The 21670-nt window shown below is 40.9% G+C and overlaps 1 protein-coding gene and 1 pseudogene across 1 annotated transcript in view; both read right to left on the bottom strand.

Annotated features, from left to right (window-relative positions):
* Nucleotides 1-21670, bottom strand: part of ABCG2 (ATP binding cassette subfamily G member 2 (Junior blood group)) — a 127584-nt gene that overhangs the window by 65944 nt on the left and 39970 nt on the right. The window lies entirely within an intron of this gene.
* Nucleotides 14220-15969, bottom strand: LOC109490614 (annotated as a pseudogene).

The raw sequence follows: 21670 nt of genomic DNA, 5'->3' as shown, positions 1-21670 counted from the left end.
TATTTGTCACTTTAAGCCAAGACTGGGAAAAATTTTTCAGAGATGGCTCTTAATAACTGTTTGCAAAATTTAAAAACACCCTCTAAAGAACAAAACTTTACTGATGTTAGTAAAGACTTTTTAAATTGCCAGCAAATTCTAAAGGCAGTTCCAAGAGGGGACTTATAAAAATGGGGAAAAAATACACTTAAAATTGATAAAAAGCACATTAAAAAAAAGGATAATAAGTTGAATATGGCATTCTGCAATATGTAAAACAAAAACAAACCAAAAATTTATGCATAGAAAATAGCTGGCGATACAAGAAAATGTTATTTTTCTGGGTTGTGACATTATGGTTCTTTTTTTGTTCTATTTTAGTGTAATTTTCTAAATTTTTTTTAAATGCAGATATACAACTTTTATATTGCAAAAAAGAATTTTGTTTAAAAGTAAATCATTAGGGGACACGTAGGTGGCTTGGTCAGTTAAGCCTCTGCCTTCGGCTCAGGTCATGATCCCAGGGTCCTGGGATGGAGCCCCGTATCGGGCTCCCTGCTCAGTGGGAGCCTGCTTCTCCCTCTCCCTCTGCTGTTCCCCCTGCTTGTTATCTCTCTGTCTCTCTCTCTGTGTCAAATAAAATCTTAAAAAATTTTAATACAAAAAAAAACCTGTTAATACATATAGCCAGATTTCCCACAAAATAATTCATGCCAAATTCACAGTCTCCTAACAATTTAAAAGGTCGCTTGTTCACCTGAGCTCTCACAAATACTGGATAGAATAATAATTTTAATCTCTTTCAATCTGATAAATAACAAAAGGCAGTGTTTCAATTTACATCTTTTTGACTTAGTGAAACTTTTTTAATGTTCAATGATCATTTGTGGTTTATTCATAAATTTCCTATGTAAGGCTTTTTCCCATTTCTTTCTATTGATGTCTTAGGTTGCAGACCAAGGCAACAGGAGACTGGATCTCTGATGAACATTGATCTGCTGGGCTGTCTCCATGCTAGTCGATGTCACTGTCATATTTTATGAGCCTTGCAATCAAACCACAGAATTACCAAAAGTAGGATTTCTTTACAATTCTATTTGAAAGCTTTGGGGCCATCTGGAATCCACGCCGATGAAACACACGTTGAAGATCTTAAATGGGCCCTGGCAGGGGTGAGGTGTCACCATGTGCTTTTGTAGGCAGTATGTATGGACATAACAGACAAATAGGGAAGATGACCACGGGTGAAGGGAGTAGACAGATTCATTCATGAAATCAATTAAGCCTCACTTTTTGAAAACTCCAAAAATACTGTCAAGTCTTTCTTTTTTTTCTGGGGGAGGAGGGTGGTGGTAATATGCCTTTCCAATAATCACACCAGTGAGGGACCAGCCTGTATGGTTTTCACCAGGGTATCAGTGCTTGGTGGGATGTCAGCAACAGACACAGGCAAAGGATACAAACTCGTGTACTGCTGATAAACGGTACGGCTTGGTATAAGAATGGCAACCAAAGCAAAATCAAAAACAGTATTCTCATTAAAGGAACAAACTTCCTGGGCCTGTAACTCCATGAATCAGTCACTCTACTATCAAAGCTCCCATATAGACCCATGAGAAGCTCTCTTCATCTACCTGCCTAGCCTTTCCCAGCTGCCCCGAGCTCTCTGTCTATTCACCAGCCTGGCCAGCAATTGCAAGGGGCCAGTAAGGACTAAGTACCTTCCTTAGTGCTTACTCCAAGTGGTGAACTGCTCAGGGTCAGTTCTCCCTTGCAAGCCCAGGTGTCAGACAGGGCTTATTATGGATCTGGGGGCATTTGGGTTACATATATAACATCTGTAATGGGCCCAGGTATATTTATTTTAACTACTCCCAAATAAAAAACAATAAAAAAGCAAATAAAAAACAGTGCAAGAGGCTGTAGGCACTGTGTTCCCCCATGGCTCTTTTCAGAGCTACCAGAGACCTTTGATGAACTCCACGAGAGAAAGGTCAGTCTATAAAGGGCTTAAACACTGATGAGTAAGTGAAGGAGTGGAAACAGGGTGTAGATAACTCTTACCAAAGGTTTCACTATAACAAGAAGGTAAGAGAAAGGAGTATCTCTTAAAACCATCTTGGGGTTCAAAGAATATATTTCTTATTTGGTTAAGTTAGGCAGGCTGGAATATGTGTGCATGCCAAGTGAACAAGTCATAAGGAAGAAAAGGTGGTTAATTAGTGTACTCAGGTCCCTTAAGAAGGGAGTGGAAATGGAATCCAGAGGAATTAGCATTAGAAAAGGAAACTTGTTTTTAATTGTGTCAGAAGGGAAGGGAGTGAGGATGAGTCCTCATGCAGATAAATGTTTTAATTAGGGAAAGAAAGAAAATTGAAAGAAATGTACTTTCTGAAGTTGGAGGATCTGCCGAAGGTATGGGTAAAAGCAGAGACAAGGGATTTGAGAAAATGCTAACCCCTAGAATAGATCTGTATTAGTTTCCCATGGCTACCACAACAAAATCCCTCAAACCTAATGGCTTAAGACAACAAAAATATTATCCTACATTTCCATAGGTCAGAAGTCCAAACTGGGCCTAACTGGGCTAGAATCGAAGATGCCAGCAGGTCTGTATTCCTTTCTGGAATTTTTTCTAGGTTCTAGAGGCCACCCGCATCCCTTGGTTCATGGTCCCATTCCCCTAGCTTCCAAGCCAACAGCAGCTTCTATTATCATATCTCTTTGTTCTGCTTCCCTCTTCTACTTTGAAGGACTCTTGTGATTATATTAGACACACTGGCTAAGCCCTGATAGCCTTTCTATTTTAAAGTCATTTGATTAGCAACCTTAATTTCACTGGCAACCTTAATTCTCCTTTGGCAGGCAACTAACACATTTCTCTTCTGGCTATTTGGACATGACATCTTTGGGAAGCCATTACCACAAAGCCCTAAAGAAATAGACAGGATGCTAATGTAGGGACCCACCTGATGTGGAAATGTTGGGGTTCAGAGCCAAAGGCCAAGAAAGAACTACTGAGATGTCTTGAGTGCAAAAAGGTATTTTTATTAAGGCACAGGGACAGGACCTGTGGGCAGAAAGGACTGCCCAGGGATTGTGAGGAGTGACTGATTATATACTATGGAATTGGGGGAGATAAAGCCAAGGGAAGTTTCCAAAGGATTTTCATACACTAAAGAAGACTCACAGAATCCTGGAGGCCTAGCTATTTTCAAGATAAGGTTGTTTTTCCCTCTAGCAAGGCATTAACATTCAGATTGGAGCTCCTGGAGGAACACTGTACTTTGCCTGCCTCAAGTATTTGTCAGTGGGCAGAAAATTTAATTTTATCTCTTTAATTTTATCTCATTTCTTTTTGCCTTTGTTCCTCACATCACCACCCAGCCCCACAGAGTTGGTATGAATATTATTTTACATTGAAGACCTTATCTTTCATACTTAATCTGTTATCAGTTAACTTTCAGCTCCTCCTGGACCCCACTGGATCTAAATTGGTGGAGGGAAAATGTGTCCTCCCAATAATAATAAGGGACCTAGAGAGACTGCACAGCAATACCAAGGACACCTAACACTGAATTCTATAAATGTAGCAGCATCAAAGCCATGAGTGGGCATGGCTTTTCCATTCACAAAGAATTCCCATTCATAAAGGAGAGAAGGTTAGGTTGAATAAATTCGAGAATGTGGTTTTGCTGGGTGGGTAAGGCATAGAGACATGGAGCAAGGGGTTGAGTGTGAATCTTATGATTCATCATAAGAAAGTAAAGCCAGGAAGAGACAGGTTGAAAGGGAACCTATGGAGGGGAAGCTGAGGAGCTGAAACTTGAGGGTGAGGTCACTGAACAGGCATTTAAGGCTGGCATTCCAGGTTTTGATAAGGTTGCAGGGTTTAGACATGACAGTAGCATTATGGAGGTGGAAGGGGGGTACACTTGTCTTCTACCAATTTAGCATCTTAAAACAACACTCACTGATTATCTCACAATTCTAGAGGTCAGGAATCTAGGGCGGCTAGGCTAGGCTCTGCTCTGTGTATCACAAGGCCTAATCAAAGTGTCAACCAGATGGGCTCTAACCTGAAGGGAAGGCTCATTTCTGAAGAATCTGGTCCTAAGGTCAGGTTATTGGCAGAATCCAATTCTTTGGAGCTTTAGGACTGAGGTCCCTGTTTCCTTGCTGTCAACCATCTCCTCCAGGCTGCCCACATTCTTTCTTATGTGACTCCCTTCATCTTTAAAGTAGGCTCTTCTCAAACTTCAAATCTCTCAGACTCCCCCTTCCATCTTTTAAAGGGTTCATGTAATTAAGCCAGGCACACCTTGATAATCTCACCATTTCAGACTCAACTGATTTGGGACTTTAATTACAACTTCGAATTCCTCAGTAGAACCTAGAGTGGTGGCTGGTTAAACAACCAGTAAATGAACTGGAATCTTGGGGTTTAGGGGAGAAAGGAATCTTTAAAATCCTGCATACCCTCAGGGTGAAGTTGAGAAGATAAAGACCACAGAAGCTAGGGTGACAGGTTGATCATCTAAAAAAACACGGATTTGGGGGCACCTGCTGTCTCAGTTGGTGGAGCATGAAACTCGTGATCTCAGGGTTGTGAGTTTGAGCCCCATATTGGGTATAGAGATTACCTGAAAATAAAATCTTAAAAATAAATAAATACGGGCATCTGGGTGGCACAGTCAGTTAAACGTCCGACTCTTGGTTTTGGCTCAGGTCATGATCGCAGGGTCCTGAGATCAAGTCCCACACCAGGCTCCCCACTCAACACGGAGTGTGCTTCAGATTCTCTCTCCCTTTCTCCCTGCCCCTCCCTGCTGTGCACTCTCTCTCTCTCAAGTAAATATTTTTAAATAAATATATAAAAGTAAATAACCACAGACTTTGCCGAGGTAGTGACCATCTTCGAGAGAAGGGAAACGCCTAAACCAATTGTCAAAGTCTTAAAGTCATGGAGAAGAGAACAGAAGGAGGCATTAATATAGAAAGAGACTCTGTGTGTGTGTGTTGGTGGAGGTAAGGTGGTAAGAGCCCAGACTACCTGGGTTCATATAAATTGCTTTATATGGCAGGCAAGATACCAAACAAGAAATAATTCATTTGGTTATAAAGTTCACAGAGATAACCAAGCCCTATAAAATGAGCAGCAAGGGAAAAAATATGCATGATTAGGTACGGACAATTAACCTGCAGTCAGAAAGTGGGATAGAGGATGTAACATTTAACCCTGCAAAACAGGCTAAAAGGTTCAACGTTGAGAGTTCATGGGGCACCTGGGTGGCACAGTCAGGGGAGCAGTTAAGCGTCCAACTCTTGATTTCAGCTCAGGTCATGATCTCGGGGTTGTGGGACTGAGCCCCACATGGGGCTTCATACTCAGCACAGAGTCTGCTTGAGATTCTGTCTCTCCCTCTCCCTCTGCCTCTCCTGCTCATTCTGTCTCTCTCGCTCTCTTTCTCTAAAATAAATAAAATCTTTTAAAAAATGTTGAAAGTGCAACAAACAAAATTTCACATATCCATAAAGTCTTTCATTTAAGTAAGCTTTTTAATTGAAGTATAACACACATCCAGAATAAGTACGCAAAATCTCAGTAAAGAGCTTGATGTGCAGTTACGAGGTGAAAACACCCGTCTATCTGTTGCCCAGATCAAATACATACGTTTGTTATATGTCAGTTATCTCTCCATAAAAACAAACAAAAAACAGATAAAACTCATGTGCAGTGATAGAAGTCAAAAGAGTAGTTACCTTTGGAAGGGACAATGACTCGGGTGGAGCATGGAGACTTGGGGGTATTGATAATAAACAAACAAATGTGTATACAGATATATGTATATACATGTGTTTGATCTGCACGGCAGATATACAGGTATATTCACCGTATAACTATACATTAAGTGGTTTATGTAGATGTTCTGTACTTATTTTGGATCTATGTTACACTCCAATTAAAAAGTTTACTTAGGGGGGCACCTGGGTGGCTCAGTTGGTTAAGCGTCTGCCTTTGGCTCAGATCATGATTCTGGAGTCCTGGGATGGAACCCGGTGTCAGGCTCCCTGCCCGGTGGGGAGTCTGCTTCTCCCTCTCCCTTACTCTCCCTCTCTCAAATAAATAAATAAATAAATAAATAAATAAATAAATATCTTTTTTAAAAAAAGTTTACTTAGGGATGCCTGGGTGGCTCAGTTGGTTAAGCATCTGCCTTTAGCTCGGGTCATGATCCCAGGGTCCTGGGATCGAGCCCTGCATCAGGCTCCTTGCTTAGCTGGGAGCCTGTTTCTCCCTCTGCCTGCTGCTCCCCTGCTTGTGCTCTCTCACTCTCTCTGATTATTTAATTAATTTAAAAAATATATTTTTTAAAGAGTTTACTTAAACATGGGGTGCCTGGCTGGCTCAGTCAGTACAGCATGTGACTCTTGATCTCAGAGTTGCAAGTTCAAGCCCCACGCTGGGTGTAGAGATTACTTAAATAAATAAATAAATACACTTTTTTTTTTAAAAAGTTTAAACAAAAGACTTTATGGATATATGAGGAATAGAAGGATGGAGAAATGCCAGATTAAAACAAGTTAATTAAGTAGATTTCATCACTGCAGAACATGTATTTACTCATGGAACTTATCCCCCAAGAAGCATCTCAAAGGTTGTATTCTCAGTAACATATTAAGAGATATGTCCGGGAGAGTCTTCTGGGTCCAAACTGTGGGTACCTTAAATGCCAAGCTAAGAACTATAAACTCATCTTGAGAGTGAGAAATTAATGAAAGTTCAGTGTAGAGGGATGACATTGTCAAAGTAGTGTTAAAACGATTGATCTGTTCCCTACAGAATGAATGGGGAAATCAGTTTGGAAATGAACAAAATAAAGACTGAACTAGAACAATGGTGGGAAAATTTTGAGGGAAGGGGCATGAGGGAAACATTGTGAAGGAGGAATTTATAGTACCTGGTAACTGATAGAACACAGAAGGTGAAAGACAAAGGAGCCAGAGCTGACTTCCAGATTTTGAACCTGAGAAGCCTGAAAACCTTATGGTGGCAGCAATGCAAATTGTGAGAAAGTAATGCCTTCCCCCTCTGTGTATGTCCTAAATATTGCCTTTCTCAGAGCCTTGAACACAACAGATAAATGATAAAAAAAAAATATTTATCGACTGAATAATAAAAGCAAGTTTATTATATGCAATTCAGGGGCCTCTCCACGCCTACCTGAATCTGCCATGCTATAAATATGAAAGAGGGTTTCATCACATGACCTCTTTCACATGATACATTACTGACTTCTATAAACACTTAATTGCCTGCAGAGGAAAGAATTTGTTCTTGGTTGTGAATGAAGTCAAAGTGTAATGAGCATTAAATGACACATGATTCATTACACTTAGAATTCTTTCACATCAGGGGTGCCTGGGTAGCGCAGTCGTTAAGCGTCTGCCTTCAGCTCAGGGCATGATCCCGGCGTTCCTGGATCGAGTCCCACATCGGGCTCCTCCCGCTGGAAGCCTGCTTCTTCCTCTCCCACTCCCCTGCTGTGCTCCCTCTCTCGCTGGCTGTCTGTCTGTCACATAAATAAATAAAATCTTTAAAAAAAAAAAAAAAAGAAAAGAATTCTTTCACATCAGGCCATCATGCTTAATATGATAGATGATGTCAGCAAAGCCAAGCACGTATAACTTCGCCCAGAACCCAGTAAACATACACACATTATTCTATGTGTGACAAAGCCACAGCCCATCTAGATGGACCCAAGTTTTATCTCACCTCGAGAGTTTTTGCTATTTGACACTTCTGTGCCTCAATTTCTTTCTTCACATTAGAGGTGATAATACCTATGTCACAGGGTTGAGTAAGAATAAAAATAAAATCATGTGTATTTGGAAAACATAAGGTAACTTCGATTTTTACCCAATGCCAATCATAACAGCTAGTATTTATTAAGTACTTGCTACTTGCCAGGCGTGTTCTAAGTCCCTTTACATTTTGTGAGGTTTTTTGTTTGTTTGTTTGTTTTTAAACCTCCCTTTATCTTCACAGCAATGCCCTTAGCTGGATTCTATTAAAATCTCTATGTTGCAGATGAAACTGAAGCGTAATTACCCCAGGTGATACAGCTAGTAAACAACTTCGGCTCACATTTTGGCTCTACATTCGTGCTGATGTAAGAAACAAGACACCGTTATTTCCTGTAGAAACTGTTAAGAAAAAAAAAATTGGACAAAGAAGGTGGAATGAATTTGCTCACCCCCCTGAGCCACACATATCAACATAAAAAAAGAAAAACAAAGAACGTCTAGGCAGTTGCACATCCAAGACAGTTATTTCCATGAAAGAAACCCTGAATGGTTAGAATTTTATTAAAGCTTGCAGGTTCAGGGACTGGGGTCTAGAAGCAGGGAATGGTAGTAAAATAAAAGGAACTCAAACCACACAAAGCAGAGGACCAGAGTCAGGCTCACTGTCTGAAGCCTAAGGCAGGGATGAGGCTGGCCACTTACAAATGGAGGTGGTGAGAGACAGTGCTGTTCAACTCTGCCAAGGGATGTGTGGCTGTGTTGTGTGATTGGGGATACTGAGGCAGAGACACACACAGCACATTAGTGGGGAAGCTCCCCTAGCCCATCTTGCCTCCCTAGTGCCTCTAGAGGTCTCTGTGCCTCCCCTCTGTAAAGGGGGCAGTGGGCGCTGAGAGCCGCTGGAGTGGACCTTTGGCCGTGAGGTGCCTGGTCTCACCAGCTGCCTTTGGGAAGGTCTTCAACACTTCTGGATAAGCTCCCTGCTTCCACTGCTCCCCGCTCAGTAACAGGCCATCCCTAAATTACATTTGTCCTCAACAGAAGTGTGTGAGATTGAAGCTACTATCCTGGCCTTCCTCAGCAATTTATGACTGATAATGGGGGCGTCTGGGTGGCTCAGTCAGTTAAGCATCTGTCTTCCGCTCAGGTCATGTTCCTGGGGTCCTGGGATCGAGTTCCCCATCAGGATCCCTGCTCAGCCGAGAGTCTGCTTCTCCCTCTTTCTCTGCCTGCCACTCCCCCTGCTTGTGCTCTCTCTTGCAAATAAATCAAAGCTTAAAAAAAAAAAAAAAGACTGATAATGAATTAAATCATGTTAATCCTAAAAAATGTCACTACTAAGCTCTGGCTAGGGATGTAGCCTAGGGTTGCTCCATTTACAGGTAACAGGAAGACACATGAACACTCTGATGGGCCTTACTACTCCTCCACGTCCACATCCCTTAGCCCTCACATATTTTCCACATCTTTCTCTCTGTGTTGTATCATAGATAATTTCTTCAGATACATCTCTATTCTCTATACAGTTGTATTTATCTTCTATCCAAATTCTTGACTTCAATGATTAGGGATCCTATTCATTTCTGAAAGTAATATTTTGTTCTTCTTCAAACTGGCCTAATTATTTGATAGTCTATTCTTGCTCATTGTTTTCAGTATCTTTTTTTTTTTTTTTACATTTTAAAGCACTTCAAGCAGAATTATTTTTCATTTTAATTCTGATAATTATAATATCTGAAGTCTTTGTGGTTCTGGTTCTGTTATCTGTGACTTGCTCATTGATGTCTGTTTTATAATTTTTTAAGTTTTTTGGGCAACCTACCAGTAGGAATTCTTTGAGGCCTAGTTCAGGGTACATTCATCTGGAAAAGTCTGGATTTCCTTCTCTTGGACACCTGGGGATATTACCCATCCTCACAGTTAAATTATAGGCTCAAGCTTTTGGATCATGAAAAGAATATAGATTCCGCTACCAAATAGCATAAGATTCGGCCAGTGGCTATAAATTCTCACGGGACTTTTTTCCTTCTTTTCAAAATGTCCATTCATAGTGTACGCCAAGATAGCAATGTTTTCTTGTGGTCCACCTTTGCAGGGTGGGTTTCCTTTCTAGTTTGCCCTTTCTGAGGGTATATTTCTCCTGGGTCTAGGAATTATGCTTCCCATTTTATGTGAACTCAATATTTTGACCCCATCCCCTCTATGCAATGCAGCTCAGACCACAAAGACCACTGTATTATTTCAGATCCCCAGGGGCTTCAAGAATTAGCTTACCTGCTTGGTCTTTGCTCCATTACTGATCCTAGTGGACTCAATCATCTAAAAGTGGGTTTTAATATTTAATGAAGCATTTTTAGATATTATGTAGCTGGGTAGTTTCAGAGTCTCTAATGCTGCGAAAAGTGCTGAAAACAAAAGTCCTCGAATATATCTGTCATCTTTTTTACTTTCTCATGTTATTATGGAAAATTATAAACATTTCACAAGCAGAAAAAAATATGATGAGCCCTAATGCACTGATCAGCAACTAGTAGCCAATCTTAATTTTATTCATATTCCCCTTTTCTCTCCCCTCCCCACAAATTATTTTTTTTAAGAATGCTTTCAGGGATGACTGGGTGGCTCAGTCATCAAGCATCTGCCTTTGGCTCAGGTCATGATCTCAGGATCTTGGGATCGAACCCTGCATTGGGCTCCCTGCTCAGCGGAAAGCCTGCTTCTCCCTCTCCTACTCCCCCTGCTTGTGTTCCCTCTCTCGCTGTGTGTCTGTCAAATTAATAAAATCTTTAAAAAATTAAAAAAGAATGCTTTCAATTTTTTTTTTATTTATTTGAGAGAGAGCGCGCACGAGTGGGGGAGGAGGGGCAGATTAGTGTCTTTATGTAATTTTGGTATCTGAATGCTGACTTCACAGAAAGAGTCAGGAAGTGTTCCCTTCTCTTTAATTTTTTGGAAGAGTTTGAGAAGGATTGGTGTTCTTTAAATATTTGGTAGAATCTACCCGTGAAGCTATTTGGTCCATTTCTTTTCTCTGTTGTGAGGTTTTTATTATTGATTCAATCTCCTTGCCAGTTTTAGGTCTATTCAGGTTTTCCATTTCTTTCTTTTTTAAAAGATTTTATTTTACATTTTTTTTGGTGGACAGCAAAGCAAAGTTTATTGAGCAATAGTACAAAGCTCCCAAAGAGGGAGGGGACCCAAGAGGGTTGCCTTGAGATTTTATTTTTGGGTGTAGTCTCTACATTCAACGTGGGGCTCGAACTCACAACTCCGAGATCAGGAGTAACACACACTGTCAACTGAGCCACCCAGGTGCCCCTCAACTTTTCTTTCGACTTCTTCGTGAGTTCATTTGGCAGATTTTATGTTTGTGGGAATTTGTCCCTCTTAATTAGGTTATCTAATCTGTTGATGGATAATTGTTCATAGTTTTCTTTTATAACATGTTTTTTTCTATAAAATTAGTAGTACTGTCCCAACTGATGTTAGTAATTTGAGTCTTCTCTGTTTGTCCTTAGTCAATGTAGCTAAAGGTCTGTCAGTTTTGTTGATTTTTTCAAAGAAACAATTTTTGGTTTCATGGTATTATTTTTATACTTAAAAATATATGTACTTATCAAATATGTTTTAGTACTTAGTCCATGATTTTGTAACTGCTTATCTAAGTATTTTCCTTAAAAGAGTGTGAATTACATTTTAAGGCCAGTTTCTAGCTTTATAATAGGTTCTTAGTAAATTCATTGTTAAATGAACAAATGAGAGTAAGTTTAATGCAGTACACAAAAAGAAATGCATATAAATCATAAATGCAAAGGAAGCCGTGGGTGGTTTGAGGGAAATGTGCAAAGTTGAACTGAACACAATCCAATTCCCTTAACAGCATGAGTATTTTTTGTTGTTGTTGTTATTATAATTTAAAACAACAGTCCTTAGGTTGAACTTCTATTACTAAAGCCGGGTTTCTACAGAGTTCAGTTCTTCCTCACTGCTCTTTGATGTTTAAATTCCTTTATCATGAGCCAGCAAATAAAACCCCAATCTTACAGGAAATAATGACTTTCTCTCTTTGTTCTCTGGCCTTACCTGAACTCAATGACTTCTGATGGTTTTTTTATCCTCAGTTTAAGCTATGCCTCCAGTGCTCCAAAAAACCTTGCATACACGCATTGCAAGTAAGTCATTGAGTTCATTTACAGAATTGGAAAGGCCTTTGGTTAATTGTCGAATCCCTGTGATTCAGCTGGAGATGAGTTACTCAGCTTGCTGAGTTTAAATGCCACTGACATACTCACTAGCAGTGGGTTTCAAATTGTGGTCTGATAACCTTAGGTACCAAGGAGGGGCTTCAGGGACTCCACAAACCTTTTATGTAAATGTTGTTTTTAAGACAGTTTAGCCATTTAGAGAAAATATTTTCAAATCATATATCTGATAAACAACTTGCATAGATATTTTCCCCCCAAATAAATAAATAACATTCATACATTTTTTGTTCCATTCTGTAGTGAAATCAAAAATGTAAATACTGCATATGCCTTTTTTTCAAAAGTGTAGTATAGAAGAACAACTTGTATCCAGAATTTATAACACTTACAACCCAGTATCAAAAAAATAACCTAGTTTTTAAAATGGACAGAAGATTTACGTGGACATTTCAGCAAAAATATATGAATGATCAATAAGCACATGAAGAGATGTTCAACATCATTAGTCATTACGGAAATATGAATTAAAGTCACAATGAGATGCCACTTCATACCACTAAAATGGCTATAATCACTTGTGACACAATTCACAAGTGTTAGTGAGACAATGTGGAAAAACGGGAATCCTCATACATTGCTGGTAGGAATGTAAAATGGTACAATTCCTTTGGAAAGATAGTTTGGCAGTTTCTTAAAAAGTGAAACATAAATTTACCATATAACTCTGGTGACTTCACTCTTAGCAATCTATGTGAAAGAAATAATAACATATATTCACACAAATGTTGTAAACAAATGTTTAGAGTAGCATTATTCACAATAGCCAAAAATTGGAAACAACCTGAATGCCTGTCAACTGGCAAGAAGATTAACAAAATTTGATATATCCATACAATAGAATACTATTCAGGAACAAAAATGAATGATTCATGCTATAAGACAGATAAACCTCAAAAACACTCTAAGTGAAAGACAGCAGGCAAATAAAAGATTGTAGGATTCCATTTAGCAAAATGTCTAGAGAAGGCAAAACTATAAAGTCAGAAAGTAGGTTAGAGGTTGTCTGGGGCTTGGGGTGGGAAAGGGGAATGACTGCAAATCAGCTTGAGGAATTTTTAAAAAATATACTTCCTATAATGCATTCAGCGTTCTCAGTTACATCTTCTGTATCTTGGCTCAAAAATGCCCAGCTCTATACTCACATCAATCCATAGTCCAACTTGAGATTTGTTTCTGATGTGGTTTTGAAATACGGGTGAGGTTCAGTGGGGTGGAGTCCGGAGCCGACGACCAAGAAAGAATTCTTGGGGCATCTTTGGTGCAAAATGGTGGTTTATGAAAGCACGGGGACAGGACCCGTGGGCAGAAAGAGCTGCTGCGCCAGGGTTGTGAGGGGTGGCTGATTATATACTATGGGGTTGGGGGAGGTATGGAAACAGGGAGGTTTCGAGAAAGAACTTTCGTATGTTAAGGAAGATTCACAGGATATGGAAGGCCTTGCCATTGCCAAGTTAAGGTTGTTTACCCCTCTAGTAAGGCATTAATATTAAGATAGTTGGGAACTTCCTGGAGGAATATTACACTCTGCCTGCTTCAAGTATCTGTGATGGGCTGCAGGTTATAAAGACATTTAATTGTATTTACATTCCCTTCTGGAAGCTATTGCTAAGGCTTTTGTAAGTAAACTGAGGGAGACTCAAGTCTTGCAGGATTGTGATCTCTATAAGTTAACTATTTGTTTTTCCTTTAGGGCAGCCAGGAGTGCCTGAGGAATGTCACATATATCCCAAGGCGGGGGGAGATTGTGGCGTGTCAGCTTCTGCTTTGTCCTCGGCTTGCCTTCTGTTCCCTCATCATTTCCACCTCCAAAGTAGATTTTGACTATGCCAACAGGAGACTCTAGGAACCACGGTAATTTGTGCCCCATTGTCACCAAGAACTGACAGTTTTGGGGCGCCTGGGTGGCACAGTTGTTATGCGTCTGCCTTCGGCTCAGGGCGTGATCCCAGCATTCTGGGATCGAGCCCCACATCAGGCTCCTCCTCCGCTGGGAGCCTGCTTCTTCCTCTCCCACTCCCCCTGCCTGTGTTCCCTCTCTTGCTGGCTGTCTCTCTCTGTCAAATAAATACATGAAATCTTTAAAAAAAAAAAAAAAGGAACTGACAGTTTTGACAACTTGAAGTGCCATCAAGTTCCCAACACACTGTGATCAGTGCCAGCTAGAGAAGGGGTGCGAACCCCTGTCCTAGGCCCATTCATTCTTTTTTTTTTTTTTTTAGCATTTGTTTACATTAAGAACCTCCCTCCATGTGGCTTCAAGCTACCAGACACACCACCTGCTCCCCTTCAAGCTCCCCCACACATATCCTTAATCATTTCAGCTCTTCTGCTGAAGAATTTGGCTCTCCTGCTTTGGGAGCTTCCCTTTCTCCAGAACTTTGCAGTAGCCTGATTGCACCACGTCAATGATAGCAGCAGCTCCCATCTTGTTTTGGGCAGCATTTCCGTACTTAGGCCTGCTCACTAACCAATATCCATTGTTTATCAAGGTCAACAATTGGGCAGAAGCTCTGGGTCCTCTTTAAGTGGTAATGCCACATAACAATTTTCCCGAAGTGACCTGGGTGGTAGGGGTCTTAGTCGAGCCTGTGATGATGCATGTCATCAGCATTACCCCGGCCCTGTGGTGGGGGGGGGCGGGAGGGGAGGCAGGGAGGAGGGGTGCTCCCAGTGCTTACAGGTGCAGCGGTGGGGGTGGCTCACATGGCTTTGAAGTTTCCAGGTCTTCCTCCATCTGAATGGCAGCATGGAAAGGTGCTTAGTGAGAAGGCCAAAGGGAGGTGGGGAGGGCACAAAGCTTGACAGTGTGCAAGGGGCCCGTAGGCCTGGGAATCAAGGATCTGCCTTGCAGCCCATCATGCAAAGCTGATGTTATGGGCTCGCCCAGGGCTGTTTGGCCTCATCAGGGCTGTGCCAGAGTGCACCAGCCTGCAAGTCTCAGAGATCGGAACCAGAGTTGAGCACACAGCCTCAGACTCCCAAGCTCAGGCTGGCCCCCTGCCCTGAGGCCCTCCATGCAGGCTAAGGCCCTGGGGGGTGGGGGTGGGGGTGTGAGAGGCTGGGGTACAAGCAAGGAATAGAGCTTATGGCTGGGTCAGCAACAAAGCAGGGGCACTTTAAGAATCAAGGCCTGTTTGTTCCTGAAAGGAATAAGGTCTGGGCAGGAGGTGGTACTGAACACAGGTGAACAGCAGTCCACACTGCACAGATCTCAGCAAGGGGGGTCTTTCCTCTTGGTCCCCCTGTTTCAGCAATATGGTCTTGCACCATGGGGTCAGTCATGGAGAACTATGTGATCTCCATTCCTGGCCCTCCCAGACAAACGGCACGGCTTCCTCATTTGCCAATTGAGGAAGAAGCTTCTATAACATCACCGGGCTTTTGCCCAAACCTATCCTTTATATGACTTCTTTCCAACATATTATACTAGTAGGCCATGGTACATTTCAATATAACAAGCTGCCCATTGTCACCAAACACCTTATGAATAAGGTCTACTACTCTTCCCTAGCGCCTTTTCCATACTTGCTTAGTCAGCGTACCAGACAGGTGTCACCTGTGTTTTTTTGAAAGAGCTTTGTCACCTTAACAGCTCCACAAAAAGGGAATTTTAAATCCCATGGAGTCAATCTGCCAAAAGTCCTGGGTAGCTTTGCCTCTTTCACTGAGGGACAAATAGGCCAACTTTTCCAGCAGTTTTATGGGAGCAACAAGTGTTGCCTCAGAAACAAACACTACTAGAGTTCTTGCAAGACAGCAATCATTCTTTGACTACACATGGGATTCTGTGTGTGAAACCACTAACAGAAGTTTCAGTATCATAACTGGCAAGTATGTCCTCAATTTTGTTGGGATTGTAAGTCTCCCTTCTGGTAAGCATCAAAGGCCACAGAGAATGTCTTCTGCAACTTGCCAATCAATAAGATATCATTAGATGGTGAAAACGCTGGACATCAGAATTATCCTGATACCATAGGAACATTCCAGTTCAACATGTAACACGCTTCAATACCAATTATACATTATTACACAGCACATAAAATGAATTTGCTCACAGGCCTTGCAATGACAAAATCACTTTTAGCTTTTACCTTTCACTACAAGTTCTAAAGCTATATTGGATATTTTTTTAAATGATTTTATTTATTTATTTGTGTGAAAGAGAGTGTGCACAGCAGGGGGGAGTGGCAGAGGGCCAGGGAGAAGCAGACTCCCCGCGGAGCAAGGAGCCCAATGTTGGACTCAATCCCAGGACCCTGGGATCATGACCTGAGCCAAAGGCAGACACTTAACCAACTGAGCCACCCAGGCGTCCCTATCTTGGACACTTTTCATAGGAACACAGACCATGGATATTTTTACACAGACACTAACACATCAGCTTCCTGGAGACCAACTACCCTTCTCACTGGAAGGTCAAGAAATAAGGGAAGGGGGTACAGGGGGTGTAACTGGCACCAGGAAGCGTAGATTTGCAGCTAGGTTTTTGAGGCGGTAGGAAGGTTCTAAAACTGGATTAGTAATGCTTACACAAGTCCATAAATTTACTAAATTCATTTGATTATACACTTAAAATTTATGGCATCAAAATTTCAACAAAGCAGTTTTTTAAAAAACCAATAAACAAAATGTGTTTATCCTAAATATAGGGAGAAGTATTTCCTTATTTATTCAAAACATTTAAGAAATTGTACAAAATATGCAGTGCTCTTTCATGCACTATCCACCAAAGTTTAACATGTTGGATGCCTGCGTGCTAACTTGTGGATGTTTATGTGTATTTCAGAATACACCCTCTCTTGTCATCTCTGTTTAACCAAAGAAAAATCATAAAATCATTAAGATGCAAAAACCTGAAACCATTTCTGACGACTAGTCTGTAAATCATATTTTTCTCAATACCGTACAACCAAAACAAATGCAAAAATAGCTTTATTTCAGAGGCTTTCCACAACTATAATAACCTTTTTCACATTTTTGTGCTCATCCAAAATACTGTTTTCATTGACTAACTTCATAAGTGAATGCTATAAATTTTAATACATAAAAAACAATAAATATATTTTGTATATATTGGAGTTTATTTTATAAATATTATATGGACTCTCAACAATTCTTGGACTATTTGTTGTTTAGTTTCTATTTAGACCTATTTGTGTTAAACACATTCATTGTTCTGATAGGTTATTATAAAACTATAAATGATTCAGTTTTAGGGACGCCTGGGTTGCTCAGGCAGTTAAGCATCTGCTTTCCGCTCAGGTCATGGGATCGAGTCCCACACAGGGCTCCTTGCTCAGCGGGAAGCCTGCTTCTCTCTCTGCCTGCTGCTCCCCCTGCTGGTGCCCTCTCTTTCTCTCTCTCTGACAAACAAATAAAAATCTTAACAAATGATTCCATTTTAGCTTTGACCAGTTAATACAAGTGATTGTATAAAAATATTTATAGCATTTATTTTTAATTTTTAAAAAGGCTTCTGTTGCTAAAACAAAAGAAATCTGAGTACTCCTGGGCCATAGATGGCACAGAAAGATCAAGCTCAACTACATTTTTACAAGAAGGGTGATTAGAAACAAGGTCAGTTTAAAAGAGAACCTTGTGGGGCGCCTGGGTGGCACAGCGGTTAAGCGTCTGCCTTCAGCTCAGGGTGTGATCCTGGCGTTATGGGATCGAGCCCCACATCAGGCTCTTCCACTATGAGCCTGCTTCTTCCTCTCCCACTCCCCCTGCTTGTGTTCCCTCTCTCGCTGGCTGTCTCTATCTCTGTCGAATAAATAAAATCTTTAAAAAAAATAAAAATAAAAATAAAAGAGAACCTTGTAACTGCCCTGTAAGGCTGCCATGAAGGTATGGGATTCTTCTCAGACAGCAAGGTTTAACTTCAAAAAAACTTTTAAAAAAATATGAGGTTTTCCAGTTCCTCCTTTATCCAACATTTCATAGAAATATAGAGTGTTCTTTCCGTCTTCCTCCTTCCTATTGGCTAGAGTTCAAACATGATGACCGGAATCCCTGTGGCTGAACTGGGCTGGAGATGAGTCTGACAATGGAAGCCACACATAGCAAAGCAACCAGATAGAAGGAACGTGGGTTCTTTGGAAACGTGGACTTTATACTATCTCTGGAATGCCTATTTCAAGATGTCTTGAACATAAGGGATGAATAAGTGTCTATGTTGTTTATGCCGCTGTTTTTCCACTAAACTTAATCTTATGAGTATACTGAGATCACAGTGGTGCAGATGGAGGGAGAAGTAGGTACAAAGGCTCTGAGACAGGGAACACTTGACACCTTCAAGGCACAGCAAGGTGAGTGTGGCTGGAGTGTCAATAACTAGAGGGAAAATGGTACGAAACTGTGTAGGTTGTAGTGGTTCATTGGTACTTCAAGGATGTATTTAGATGTGGAAAGACATCAGAGGGTTTCAAGAAACAAAGAGACCTGATTGGTTTATATTTTAAAAGAATCTCTGGGGCAGCCAGGTGGCTTAGTAGGTTAGGCGGCCAACTCTTGGTTTCAGCTCAGGTCACGATCGTGTGGTTCTGGGATCAAGCCCCAGGTCGGGCTTCACACTTGGCGGCGGATCTGCTTGAGGAGTCTCTCTCTCCCTCCCCCCAACTCATGTGCACTTTCTCTCGCTCTAAAATAAATAATCATTAAAAATTTTTTTAAATTTTTTTATTTTAATGTCTTTTAAGATTTTATTTATTTGTCAGAGACAGAGAGAGAGCACAAGTAGGGAGAGTGGCAGGCAGAGGGAGAAGCAGGCTCCCTGCTGAGCAAGGAGCCCGATGCGGGGCTCGATCCCAGCACCCTGGGATCATGACCTGAGACGAAGGCAGATGCTTAACTGACTGAGCCACTCAGGTGCCCCTAAAAAATTTTTTTTTTAAATAAAAGAATCTCTTTATAAAGAAAAGACTGATGCTAATGTACAAGAATCCTCACAGTGGGTGCGTAAGCATTTACTGCAATATTCTCTACAGTTCTTTTACATGCTTATATATTCTAGGTTATAACATTTCATAGAAAACTTTTCACAATCACCCTTATTAACTGGCCAAAGCTAAAACTGAATCGTGTATAACTTTATTTACAATAGCCTATCTGAATAAAGAATATGTTTAACACAAAGGGTTTGGTTTAAATAAAACTAAAAGAATAGTCCAAGAATGGTTGCGTGTCCATATAGTATACTGGTGGGCTCAGAGCACTCTGCTTTTGAATCCTGTCTCAGGGTTTTCTTAAGCGGGTAGGTGATCTTCATTAAATCATGTAACCTTCTCAATCTACCAAAGTATAATTATCTTTATCTCTGAAGATTTTGTGAGGATTAAGTGTTTAGCATAGTTCCTGGCACAAAGAATCATCCCATAAATGGTGTTTTTATTAGTAGTAGTCACAATTATTAGACTAATAATAACATTGGACCTTTTAACATTGGATCAGAACAGTATGAAATGTCCAGTCCCTAAAGAGGTTTTTCTCTATTATGGGTGGAGACAGCTCACACAAGCATTTTCCATTACTTGGATGACAAACTCTTAAGCTTTTTTCTACTCTCATACTTGGAAGTGCCCACCTAGGATACTTGAATATCTAAATCATAAAAAGGAATGTCCCAGGGGTGCTTGGGTGGCACAGTTGGTTAAGCCTCTGACTCTTGGTTTTAGCTCAGGTCATGATCTCAGGAGCGTGGGATGGAGCCCCACATCAGGCTCTGTGCTCAGATGGATGTTGGAATTATCAGATCATTCATTCATTCATTTATTTTTTTTTTAAAAAAGCTTTTTTATTTTTTAAAAGATTTTATTTATTTATCGGACAGAGAGAGAGACAGCAAGAGAGGGAACACAAGCAGGGGGAGTGGGAGACAGAGAAGCAGGCTCCCCGCTCAGAACATGAACCAAGCCAAAGGCTGACGCCTAACGACTGAACCACCCAGATGCCCCTTTATTTTCTTTTAAGATTTTATTTATTTATTTGTGAGGGAGAGAGAGAGCAAGTACACACAAGTAGGCAGAGCTACCAGCAGAGGGAGAAGCAGGCTCCCTGCCGAGCAAGGAGCCGGATGCAGGACTCGATCCTAAGGCCCTGGGATCATGACCTGAGCCGAAGGCAGATGCTTAACTGACTGAGCCATCCAGGTGTCCCCAGATCATTAATTTAAAACAACTATGATAATACAGTAAGTGGTGTGGTTTTTTTGAAGATTTAAGTTATTTTAGAGAGAGAGTGTGTGTGAGCAGGGGGAGGGGCAAAGAGAGAGGAAGAGAATCTCAAGCAGACTCCATGCTGAGCACAAAGCCCATGCAGGGCTTGATCCCATGAACCTGAGATCATGACCTAAGCTGAAACCCAGATGCCCCAATTTGGTAAGTGTTCTAATGACAAAAGTAAACCTGATGGGGTGCCTGGGTGGCTCAGTTGGTTGTCTGCCTTATCTATAGAGGAGCAAAGATAAAAATTCCAACTTCTCTGAAACCATGCAAATGAGAAAGAGGTGGAGTGAAATATTTAAAGTAGTGAGAGAGGGGCACCTGGGTGGCTCAATCAGTGAAGTGTCTGCCTTCAGCTCAGTTCATGATGCCAGAGTCCCAGGATCGACCCCTGCATCAGACTCCCTGCTCAGTGGGGACTCTGCTTCTCCCTCTCCCTATGCCCCTCCTCCTGTTCCTTCTCTCTCTCCCCCACTCTCTCTCTCAAATAAATAAATAAAATCTTAAAAAAAAAAAAGTATTGAGAGAAGAAAAAACCCAAAACATTAACCTAGAATTCTGTATCCTATAAAGTCATCCTTTACAAGTGAAGAAGAAATATTTTCTCAAACAAACATTGAGGGAATTTGTTGCCAGTTTATCTTCCTTACAAGAAATGTTAAAAGAAGTTATTTATATTTAGAGAAAAGGAAATTGACATAGGTCAGAAATTTGAAGACAACCACTAAAAAAAGTAAAAAAAAAAAAAAGACATAATTTATATACTAACAAAGGAGACAAAATAGAATCATATAAAATGCTCAATTAAAACCATAAATGCCATAAATGATGGGAGAAAAAAGATGGAGGACAAAAACAGGAACAAAGAACAAGGCAATGGGGCATCTGGGTGGCTCAGTCAGTTAAGCATTTGCCTTTGGCTCAGGCAGTGATCCCAGGGTCCTGGGATGGAGCCCCATGTTGGGCTCCCTGCTCAGGGGAGACCCTGCTTCTCCCTCTCCCTCTGCCCCTCCCCCTGCTCATGCTCTCTCTTTCATTCACTCTCTCTCTCAAATAAATAAAATCTTTTTTTTAATCAAGGCAATAAAGACAAAACAAATAATAACAAATAAGATATATATTAAAACAATTATATCAATAATCATTTTAAACATCAATGATCCAAATACAATAATTAAAAGACAAAAATAGTCACACTGGGTCAAAAGAACTACACAGTGTCTAAAAAACTCCATTTTAAATATAAAGACACATATAGATTAAAAATAAATAGACAGGAGCACCTGGGTGGCTCAGTAGGTTGAGTATCTGCCTTCAGCTCAGGTCATGATCCCAGGATCCTGGGACTGAGTCCTGCATCGGGCTCCCTGCTTAGCATGGAGTCTGCTTCTCCCTCTC

This window comes from Ailuropoda melanoleuca, chromosome 11 (genome assembly GCF_002007445.2).
Source record: "Ailuropoda melanoleuca isolate Jingjing chromosome 11, ASM200744v2, whole genome shotgun sequence".
NCBI classification, from domain to species: domain Eukaryota; kingdom Metazoa; phylum Chordata; class Mammalia; order Carnivora; family Ursidae; genus Ailuropoda; species Ailuropoda melanoleuca.
Note: the sequence above shows the minus strand (reverse complement) of the source record. Positions and strands in the feature narration are given on the sequence as shown.